The following is a 12,245-nucleotide window of genomic DNA, read 5'->3' as shown; positions in this document are numbered from 1 at the left end:
TGGTTTCACAACTTATTTTATCAGATGAACCAAAATCAGAGACCACAATGCACAATATATTCAGAACAACTTCAGTTTCAATTTAGAGTCCACAGTTTTAAGCAGAGTATTAGTAAAGCAGCGTGACAGTGTAACCGTTCACTCAGAACAAGCAGGATACTAAAAATGAAGACCTGGTTTACTATTAGGAAATATATTACTATAATTTAAAACACAAACACGTTGAGGAAAGATACAAGTACACTAATGCTCACAGTGATTCTGATAGAAGTCTACATTTATTCCCAATTTTAAAATACTCAGTAAAAATATAAAAGGAAAATAGAGAAATTTCTATCAGTAGCAAGATAAAAACTGCAACAATCATTTAATGTTAGCTTAGAATCTCTAGCCAGAGCTATAAGATTAAGATATAAATAAATAATTTTTAAAAGATGAATTTATTTATTAGTATTTTCCTAAAATGTATGTTACCTTAGATTAGAAAACCTAACACAATCAACAAACAATGCTAGAATCATAAAAGATATACACATGTTGGCAAATGTTTAAAATGAATGTATAGAATACAATAGCTATTCTATATGCCAGTAAATAAATTGAGACCAAGAAAAGAAATCTCTAACACAATAAAAGTTAAAAACAAACTACTTAGAAATAAACACTAAAAAACGTACAGCTATTATATTAAGAGATTACACAAATATAAACCTAAAATACCAATAAATGTAAATTAATCTATTACTATGAAAAAAGCATGAACAACAAAACTATATCTAGTATTTTCAATTATGTTTAAAATTACTATAATTCTGATAAAAATTTTAATTATATTGGGGGAATAAAATATTATTCCAAAGTTTATTTAAGAGAGTGTTAAAAATTATAATTAAAGGAAACTAAAAAATGGGAAGGGGAACAATAGTCTTAACAAACTATTGTTTGTTTGAAACAATACTAAAACAAGTTTGAATAACTATATCCTTCCTGTGTTAAAATTCATATATAAATTACTTCATCATATTTTATAGTTACAATAATTTAATTTCTGACATTACAAATGTAAATATTTTATAATAAAATGGTGAAGTCACTGTATTAAACACAACTAAATGAATCTGAATTCCATAGAGATTTAAAATTTTCTCTATTAAAATTTTTAAAAGTGTAGAAATTTTTTATGTAGTACATTTTTCCTTCTGGTACTTATATTTTAAAAAAATTTAATTAATTTTTATATTTATTTTTTGGCTGCATTGGGTCTTAATTGCTGCGTACAGGGTTTCTCTATTTGCAGTAAGTGGGGGTTACTCTTTGTTGTGGTGCGCAGGCTGCTCCTGTTGCAGAGCATGGGCTCTAGGTGCACAGCCTTCAGTAGTTGCAGTATGTGAGCTCAGTAGTTGCGGCACGTGGGCCCTAGAGCATGCGAGCTTCAATAGTTGTGGCTCATGAGTTCAGTAGTTGTGGTATGCAGGCTCTAGGATACATGGGGTTCAGTAGTTGTGTCACATGGGCTTAGTAGTTGTGGCTTGTGGGCTCTACAGTACAGGCTCAGTAGTTGTGGCACACAGGCTTAGTTGCTCTGCGGCGTGTGGGATCTTCCCGAGCCAGGGATTGAATCCATGTCCCCTGCATTGGCAGGTGGATTCTTAACCAGTGCACCACCAGGGAAGTCCCTGGTTCTTATATATTTTTACTCCACTTATTCCACAAATATTATACTAATTTAATATATTTCTATGTTTGAAAGTTTTTTTAAATCACTGATATACTACTTGGCAACAAAAATATGTACATTGATATACCTATGGTTAAATGTATGTATAATTTATGTGTATATGTGTACATATATTGTATAGAACATTATTGTGACATATAATATTGTAATATATATTTATATATATTATATAAATAATTTCCTACAATCATAAGTTCCATATCCCCCAAATATTTTTGCATTTGATTAGCATAGAGTACACATATTGAAAATAATATTAAATGTAAAATGTTAGATTTTATTTAGCATATCTTTAAGTGATATGTTCTTAGATGATTAGCTTATGGTAGAATGAGGCAAACCTTAACATAAATTTGATTCCTATTTTTTTAAAGCTACAGGAAAGAGTGAGAAAAGGCAACCCTCCTACACTGCTGGTGGGAATGTAAATTGGTACAGCCACTATGGAGAACAGTATGGAGGTTCCTTAAAAAACTAAAAGTAGAACTACCATATGACCCACAATCCCACTCCTAGGCATACACCCAGAGAAAACCATAATTTGAAAAGATACATGCACCTCAATGTTCATTGCAGCACTATTTACAATAGCGACGACATGGAAACAACCTAAATGTCTAATGACAGATGAATGGATAAAGAAGATGTGGTACATATATACAGTGGAATATTAGCCATAAAAAAGAACAAAATAATTCTATTTGCAGCAACATGGATGGACATAGAGATTGTCATATGGAGTGAAGTAAGTAAGATACAGAAAGACAAATATCATATGATAACACTTATATGTGGAACCTAAAAAAAGGGTACAAATGAACTTATTTACAAAACAGAAGTAGAGTCACAGATGTTGAAAACAAACTTATGGTTACCAGTGGATAAGTGCAGTGAGGAATAAATTGGGAGATTGGGATTGACATATACACACTACTATGCATAAAATAGATAACTAATAAGAACATACCGTATAGCACAGGGAACTCTACTCAATATTTTGTAACAGCCTATATGGGAACAAAATCTAAAAAAAGAGTGTATATATGTATATATATAACTGATTCTCTTTCCTGTACACCTGAAGCTAAGACAACGTTGTAAATCAAATATACTCCAAGAAATATTTAAAAAGAAAAGAACTTTGGTAACAGCGAAACACTCAATATTTGAACTTCTTCAAAAACAAGACATATCACATAGGTCATTAACTATAATTTTGCATGATGAATAGCTGAAAATTTGATTACGATGCTTGAATTTTATCAAAAGAAAAGTTATATTTGCAATATGATTTGCCTTTCATTTCTTTGAATCTCACAAAGAAGAGTAAATTTTGGGAAGAGTAACAGTAATGCTTCAACAAGATTTATCCACTCTATTAATCTCAACTATTACTCTTTATTTGCAGTGCTTTTCTACCTTAGCTAAACATTTGAAATAACCTAAGGAGCTTAAAAACACTGTGATCTGTGTCTCACCCCCAGAGCTTCCAATTCATTATTCTAGTAAACAACATAGGAGTTGACATTTGTAAACCTCTGCCATTGATTCTGACATGCAGCCAAGGCAGAGAACTATTGTTACAACACCTGTTTCTAACCAATACATACAGAAAGGTTAAGAAAACTGAAATATTGATTATTTCAATACATCTTTGCAAATACCATACTTGTTGAACAAAAATTTATTTTAATGTACTTGTAAATACTCATATAGAGAAATGTTACAGCATATCATTAATTCATACAGTAAATTATTGTAAGAAATTACAAATGAAAGGGTGTGAGCACAACTATAATAAATGTAAAGTACATGTTAAAACATTAAAATATTGCCTTGGGTCATAGGAATTTAAATAACTTTGAGGGAGGATTTTACTACAAAAATATGTCCTACTCTTTTTATATCAACAAGAAAACATCATTTGCATTGTAAAATTAATTAATCTGAATTAAATAAAAAGATGTGTGTTGTTAAATAGAATTTGAAGATTCACACTATGGACACAGAATATCAGAAAAAAATATTGGAGTGAGCATCATTATGATTAAATAAACCTAAGGGAGTTTACCTATCACAGTAAACAGTTTTTAACTTGGCAAAGGATATTCCCTGATTAGCCTGCCACTTCCAAAATCCCGTAACCTAAGGAACCAATCTATTACCCAATTTTTATGCCTTTCTTTTTTTTTTTTCTAAAACAATATAAAGGCTTCTACAGGAAAACAGCAGTGCTTGAAGTTGTCTTTAAAATTTTTTCATAGTATAAGACATAGATGAATATTTAAATAAATAAATGAATTATTGGTCATTTTATATGTAATTTTCCACTTAATTAGTTCCTAATTTAATAGAACAAAATCTCTATAGCTTAAAAGGTTACAGTATGATTAGCTAGAACTTAATTAACCAAAACCTTCTATTTTGAATTTTATTTTTAGCTCTGGTTGACATATATAAACAAGAGACAGATGACAAGAAAATAAGCCTCATTATAAATTGATATTAAAAAATATAATTCAAGGGTTACCTCATATTCAGCCTATAATCTGTACCTGTATCCTCAATTCTAGTTTAGGACAGTGGTCTCTGAATGAAAGTCCTTCTATCATTAAGACCATGAATGTCCCTTCATGACTAACTTTTAAACTGTAAGTTATATAACAAATTAGTTACATAACAACAACTGTGTAGACATAAGCATTATAAAAAAATAATTTAAATTAAAATATAGTAGAACATGTGTGTACCACATATAGCATTGCTAAGGAGACTCTGTTTTCCAGAGTTTATATGTGTATTCTAGGTTGTGATGTACAACGTGTATCTTACAGTATTTTTCAGCTAAACAATTTCACAAGCCATGATCAAGAAGAAATTCCCCAGTAATTCTTGTAGTCAGGCAGAATGTGCCATCACTAAAGAATTCTGCTACGCTCAGTTTTGCCTTTGATTTTTATCTCATAACAAGCTATTAGGGAGAGACAGAAACAGACGAAGAAGGAGGATGAGGAGATGGAGGGAGAAGAAGAGGAAGGGGAGGAAATAGAGAGGAAGGGAGAGGGTGAGGGAAGGAAGAAAGGGAAGGAAAAGGGGAGAAGGGATCAGAAGAGAGGAAGGAGGAGAAAAAAGGAAAAGGTGGAATAGACAGCACTGAGAAATATGAACATGGAGAAGTCAGTCTGAATCACAAATTCCTAAACTGTTAACCCCATGTGTAGATATATTCTTTGTTCCTCTTTCATTTTTATCTCTCACATTTTATCTGTAAAAGTATTGAAAACAAACAAACAAAAAAAACACCTTGAGGGAGATCCTTCACAATGTTATCAGGATTATAAAATACAATGTAAGTAGTTTTCACCTCAGTAAAATCATTCACTTAATTAAAAACGAAGTGAAACAAAAACATAAATTGCTGAGTTGATCATGAATGCCTGTCACTTATTTGTATCTCCCCAAGAAAGGAAAAAGTAACATATTCCTGATTTCCAATTAAGGTATTAGTGACATTAGAGAGGTTACACAGCAAAAGAAATTTAAAAATAGAAACTAAATAGAGCTGGGAGACCAGAAAGTGAAGCTCTCAGGCCCTGCAATGATAGCAGAGCCCAACAAGAGGTATACGCCTCTTCTTTCCTAGTGAGTACTCAGTCAATGAAAAACCATGGAGTTTTTGTTTACTACAGCCCTCCCAATGTCCTTTTCCCCACTATAAAATATTTTTTCTTCCCTTGTCCTGCAGGGACTTGTCCAAGGCTTGCCGTGGTTGCAGACCCCAAATTTGCAATTCTCCAGTGATCTGCAATAAACTCATCTTTGCTGAAGAAATATCTGGCAGCCTATTTGTTTTAGGTCAACAATAGCGCCCTCTGTTTCTAGACTGAATATGTGGAAGAAGATGCATTTATTCACTGGAAGTACCCAATAGGTGACATAATTTCCTGGATTACTCTCCAGTTATTCACATAACAAGGATGTCTGCAATATAGAATTCCCACTACAATTTAACTATCAAATTAAGATGAATATGATTTTTATATATCTTTTCTGTGTACGTGCATGTGTGCACATGTGTGTATTTAAGTTTGTTAAAGAAAGAGAAACAAGTACATGCTTTGTTACTTGAGAATCCTCCATTGAAAGATTGAACCCAGGTTAAACCATCCTCCTGGTTGTGTCACACAATTCTAGGTAGATCAGGCTATAAGAAAGCAAGTCGTGTGTCTGCTTTTGCTAATCCTACATGGACAAACTCACTTCATGTGAGCTGCAAGACCCATGTCTTGCAAGACCCCATGTCCTTATCTTTTGAAGAAAAAGATTTTTGCTTTATTCTCCCAGGCCTCTCCTGAGTCTCAGAAGACTGGCTTGAGAGTTAATGATTAGGAAATGTAAAAATGCAGAAACAAAGGATACCTTTTGGGCCAGGAAACTGGTAACAATTTAGACTCTAATTCAGCCACATATCAGAGTCACTGAACTCCCCATTCTCTGAATGATATAGATAAGAAGGACTGACACACATTCCTAAGTTGTTTTTACAGAAACCAGAACCCCACCAGATGAAAATGGCTAACAAGAAACATGAACACCCCAGACCAGCTGGGACCAAAAGGTTGATGATGTTGACTTACAAAACATCACCCTGTTACCTCATCACCAACCAATCAGAAAAATATCCACGAGCTGATCAGGTACCCTGCAATCCACAATCCTAATATTGCCTTTAAAAACCCTTCCCTGAAGCCATCAAGGAGTTCAGGTCTTTTGAGCACTAGCTGCCTGTTCTCCTTTCTTGATGCCCTGCAACAAATATTGCACTTCCCTTCACTGCAACCCAGTGTCAGTAGATTGGCTTTGCTGCATGTCTGGCCAGTGGATCCAAATCCAGGTTAGGTAACACTGTTATCAGGTACTGTGGCTATGTGCACATCTGTGGAAATTGAGTGAAAATGCAGATATCCCCTTTGGTTACTTATATATGCAAATTATTACAAGTTTATTCTTAATCAACTTAATAAATGTTTCAATAAGTACCTGTGACTTACTGGTTTTGTCAAGGTACACAATCTATTTCCCTGTGGGTTCTGCTACAAAGATAATTCCAATCAACTAATTTTTTGAGATGAGCATACCTAGTTGTGAAGAGTTAAACCACTTCCCCAATGTCAAATAATCCAAGAAAGGATTAGGAACAGAATCAAGTTTTCTTAATTGTCTCTAATTTTTTAAACTTAAAAAAAAATCTAACAAAGAACAGGTAGAGTACTACACCTAGGACAGTGTGTTCTCAGATCTCTAAATTAACCACATTTAAACCCATAATTTTTCCCACCTTAAAGAATGCTTTCACTTCTGGTTCTACAATTTCATTTACTTGAAATGCCCATAATATTTAAGATATACTATAGGTTAAAAAGAGAAATAGTAATCTCAAGTGGCTGTCTCACTTTATTTATCCACGCTCAGGGGCATAACTTTCAAACAGTTTATAGTTCCTATATTAAAATGTCTATAGACAATAACATTTCTTAATACTTATCACCATGACAAAATGTCTTAATATACTAGAGGAGAAAAAGCATCAAAATTCTTCAAAGCCCTGTTTCAATATCACATAAATCACTGACATAGCTATTGGCCTGTTTCAATACTGGTTTCTATTGTCAATTCTATTTAGGAAAAATAATGAATTGTTAAAAATAATCACCAAATATTAACTTGTTATCATGGTCAGGACTACAAGGAATACATGGATACATAATAAGTGTTCTCTCTCCTCAAGCTACATAGATTCTAATAATTTTCTTTAAAAACATGATCGGGGGCTTCCCTGGTGGCACAGTGGTTGAGAGTCCGCCTGCCGATGCAGGGGACACGGGTTCGTGCCCCAGTCCAGGAAGATCCCACATGCCGCGGAGCGGCTAGGCCTGTGAGCCATGGCTGCTGAGCCCGTGTGTCCAGAGCCTGTGCTCTGCAACAGGAGAGGCCACAAGAGTGAGAAGCCCATGTACCGCAAAAAAAAAAAAAAAAAAAAAAAAAAGATCAAATAACAATAGTGTTACATAGAAAGTGGTGAAGACTTGCATTTCTACTAGTATTGTGGGCTATATACCTAAATTAATTATTTTTGCTGATTCCAGAAGGGTGTATCAAAGAAAATATTTGAAGATATAATTCTGAGACTATCTAGAACTGAGAAGACACAAGTGATAGAACTTATGAAAGATTTAAGAAACCCGAAGATTCACAAAATTTATAAGCAGGATAAAGGAACTGAAATTTGCATTGTGGTGATAATAACAAAAACCAAAGATGAGATATAGATTTTATAAGATGCCAGAACTAAAGGTTTACATTGAAAGGGGTAACAGCTTGACAGATGACTTCTGTCACAATGGATGCCAGAAGACAGAAATATGACAAAGTCAATGTGCTGAGAGAGAATAACTGTCAGCCTAAATCATTATAACCAGTGAAGGCGTCTTTCAAAATGAAAGTGATATAAAGACATTTTCTAACAAAAATTGACATGCATGCCACCTACAGATACTCTCTAAAGAAAAATTTAAATGTTGTGCTGAAGGAGGATTTGAGTACCAAGAAAGAAAAAGATAACGTACAATGTGTTGTGGTATATATATATATGTAATACTAAATGTATGTTGATTGCATAAAACAATAATAGTCATTAAATAAAAAATTAACATGCATACATATTTGTATGTAATTTTTGATATATAAGAATGAAATTAAAGTGTTCTAAAATATTAGCATTGTGGGGGAAAACTTAAAATATATTGATTAAATTTAGACTGACATATCAAGTGTGCAATTTATAATGTTTAAAAAACGCAATATAGGGTAGAAACAGAAAGTGTAACTTCCAAACTAGTAGAGGAATAAAAACAGAAAGAACAAATAATAAGTTCAAATGGAAGCTGAAGTCTAAGAGAAAAGAAAAAACATAAAATAGAATGTAAAGTGAAAAACAGGTCCATATATAGCATTAATTTTTGTTACCAAAATCGATTAGATTCCTCAGGGGTAAAAATTGTCATCATGCTTTAGATATATGATCCAACCTCTCCTGTTTACAAGAGACACAGCTATATCATAAATTATCAAAATAGTTGATTGTAAAAGATGAAAAGGAATTACTACACAAATTCAAACCAGAGGAGCTGGTATAGCTATATTAATAACAGAGAAGTTAAGGCACAAATAATTAGTAGCCAAAAATTTTAGTCACTCCAATGATAAAAATCCAATAACCATGTCTATATAAGTGTTCTGAAAGACCATTCACATGATAATTTACCCTCAAGGCAGAGAAAGCAAAAGACAGAGTACTAGATATTTTACTTGACACTTTTTTGGTAATTAATAGAAAAAATTGGCTAACGTTAAATAAGAGTCATAGAAGATTTAACAAATTTTAAAACTTAACCTGATATCTATATAGAGAAGACTGAGCTCAGAAACGGGAGAATTTAATCTTTCCAAGCACAAGAACATTTATAAAATTGATTGTGTACAAGGACTTCAAGCATATATGACCCCTATATGCATTCTGATTGCAATGCACTAAGCTAGAAATGAAAGGATTTAACATAAAAATCCCCATGTTTTTGAAAATTAATGTCTTCCACTTAAATGACTTTTGGGTAGAAATGTATATATATATATATATATATATATATATATATATATTATAGTGGAAATTAGAAAACATTTATAACACATTCAAACCTTTGGGATAGAACTAAAGTGATGTTAAGAAGGATATGCAAAGCCTTAAATGCATATATCTTAAAAGAAAAAAATGATGAAAATTAATGAGGCAATTTGGCCTAAAATATTTTTTTAAAACTCAAAGAGAAATAAAATGAGTCCAATTTAATTAAATAAAACATCAACATAAAATGAAGAGGAGTAGATCAATAAAATTAAAGTTGGACTTTTGAAAGACTAATGCATTGACAAATCTCTGGCACGACTGAGGACAGAAAGAGGGAAGGGAAGAGAAGGTATGTTCCCACACTCATAAACACACCAAAATGAGAAAGAATTACTAATTACATAAGCTAAAGAAGATAAAGAATAGTGAGAAAAATTTGGGGACAACTCAGGTGAAAAAAGTTGAACTTGGTGCAAGGAAAAAATAGAAAATCTTAATTGTTTCATGATAAAGACTGAGTAAAGAGGCAAATTTTTCTAAAAAACATTCAAACCTAGGTAGCTTTATGTAGCAAGTGTTAACAAAAATTTAATACTACACATTCTATTCTAAAGCACAGATTGAGGAAATCTCCACACTTCACTTGAAGAAGATAGCATAGACCTAATATTAAACTGGGAAAAGAAGGAGCCAAGAAAAAATAATTATGTTTTAGTATAAATAATTATACTATACACAGTGGAAATAATTATATTTTAGGTCAAATAAGATTGTAATAGTAGAAAACACTTGTTAGAAAAAATATATAAATGTAGGAAAATGAAAATTCATCATATGCCAACTTTGTGTGTGTGTATGAATTACTTATTTAATTCTTTGGTTCATGTCTTCTGAACACCTGGGTGAAGACAACTCGAAAAATATGTTTTTCTCACCCATAAGCATCCCCTCTGCCCTGGCCATGGTCTTCATGGGGGCAAAGGGAAACACTGTGGCCCAGATGTCCCAGGCACTTTCTCTAAGCAAAAGAAGCAGTGGAGGTGGAGACGTCCACCAGGGTTTCCAGAACCTTCTCACCGAAGTTAACAGGACCAGCACACAGTACTTGCTCCGAACCGTCAACAGGCTCTTTGGAGAGAAGACTTATGGTTTCCTCCCATCTTTCAAAGATTCCTGCCGCAAATTCTACCAAGCAGAGACGGAAGAGCTGGACTTTATCAGTGCTGCGGAGGAATCCAGGAAACACATAAGCACCTGGGTAGCCCAAAGGACAGAAGGAAAAATTACAGACCTGCTGTCTCCAAATTCAGTGGACCCCATGACCTGTCTGGTTCTCGTGAACACCATCTACTTCAAAGGAAACTGGAAGAATTAGTTTAACAAACAGCACACCAAGGGAAGTCTGTTCAAAGTCAGCAAGAATGTGGAGAAGGCTGTGCAAATGATCTTCAGGAAATCCACCTTTAAAATGACCTACATCGGAGAGATATTCACGAAGATTCTGGTGCTTCCCTACATCGGCAGGGAGCTCAATATGATCATCATGCTTCCCAATGAAAACACCGATTTGAAAACAGTGGAAAAGGACCTTGCTTATGAGAAATTCATCGAGTGAACGAGGCCGGACCTGATGGAGGAGGAGGTGGAGGTGTCCCTGCCGAGGTTTAAGCTGGGGAAGAGCTACGGCATGGAGGGTGTCCTCCGCACCCTGGGTGTGACCGACGCCTTCGAGGACACCAGGGCGGATTTCTCAGCGATGTCGGCCCAGGTCATCCACAAGACCTTTGTGGAGGTCGACGAGGAGGGCACAGAGGCGGCCGCGGCCACCGCCGCAGTCCTGATGCTGCGCTGCGCCAGAATCACCCCCAGGTTCCGAGCCGAACACCCTTTCCTCCTCTTTTTTTTTTTTTTTTTTTTTTTTTGCGGTATGTGGGCCTCTCACTGTTGTGGCCTCTCCCATTGCAGAGAACAGGTTCCAGACGTGCAGGCTCAGCAGCCATGGCTCACGGGCCCAGCCGCTCCGCAGCATGTGGGATCTTCCCGGACCGGGGCACGAACCCATGTCCCTGCCTCGGCAGGCGGACTCTCAACCACCGCACCACCAGGGAAACCCAACCTTTTCTTCATCTTTATCCAGCACAACAAGACCAGCGGGCTTCTCTTCTGCGGCCGGCTCAGTTCCCCGTAAGGAAGCGGCAGCTGCAGGCAGCCCCGCTGGGCCCTACTGGCCCACTTTCCCCGGTACTCCGTGACGTGCCTGTGACCCAAATTGGCCTTGGCGACAGTCCAGAAATAAAGGGTCTGATCGAGGAAAAAAAAAAGAAAATTCACTATTCTCGTGAAATAGTGGTTATCTATTTCAGATATATTTTGCAGATATCTTTTCCACTCTTGGCTTTTCATAGCCTTAATGGTGTTCTTAATTAAAGAGAAGTTCTTAATTTTGATGTAGTTTGACAAAGTAATTTGGTTTTCTCTAATGTGTAATTCTATAGTTTCTTTTATGATTGTCCTACTTAAGGAACCATCTCCTAGTCTAAGTTTATTAAGATAATTCTCTAAAAACTTCATAATTTTTATTTTATATTCAGAATAATTTTTACCTATTATATTTAGACCTACTACACATCTGGAATTTTTATGCTGTATGAAGTGAGGTATGGATGCTCAAGATCAATATGAAAGTGAGGTATGGATGCTCAGTATCAAGATCATATGTTTCTATATGGACAAGCACCCATTCCTGAAAAGTGTACCCTTACCTTGCAGCAAAAGTTTCATATTTATTATAATTAGGTGAATGCTTCTGTGTCAGTCTGTTTT

The 12,245-nt window shown here is 34.7% G+C and overlaps 1 pseudogene; it reads left to right on the top strand.

Annotated features, from left to right (window-relative positions):
* Positions 1-10,305: 10,305 nt before the first annotated feature.
* Positions 10,306-11,610, top strand: LOC101272756 (serpin B6-like; annotated as a pseudogene).
* Positions 11,611-12,245: the final 635 nt, after the last annotated feature.

This window comes from Orcinus orca, chromosome 13 (genome assembly GCF_937001465.1).
Source record: "Orcinus orca chromosome 13, mOrcOrc1.1, whole genome shotgun sequence".
Taxonomy (NCBI): domain Eukaryota; kingdom Metazoa; phylum Chordata; class Mammalia; order Artiodactyla; family Delphinidae; genus Orcinus; species Orcinus orca.
The sequence above is the reverse complement of the archived record's forward strand: the minus strand, read 5'-3'. Positions and strand labels throughout refer to the sequence as shown.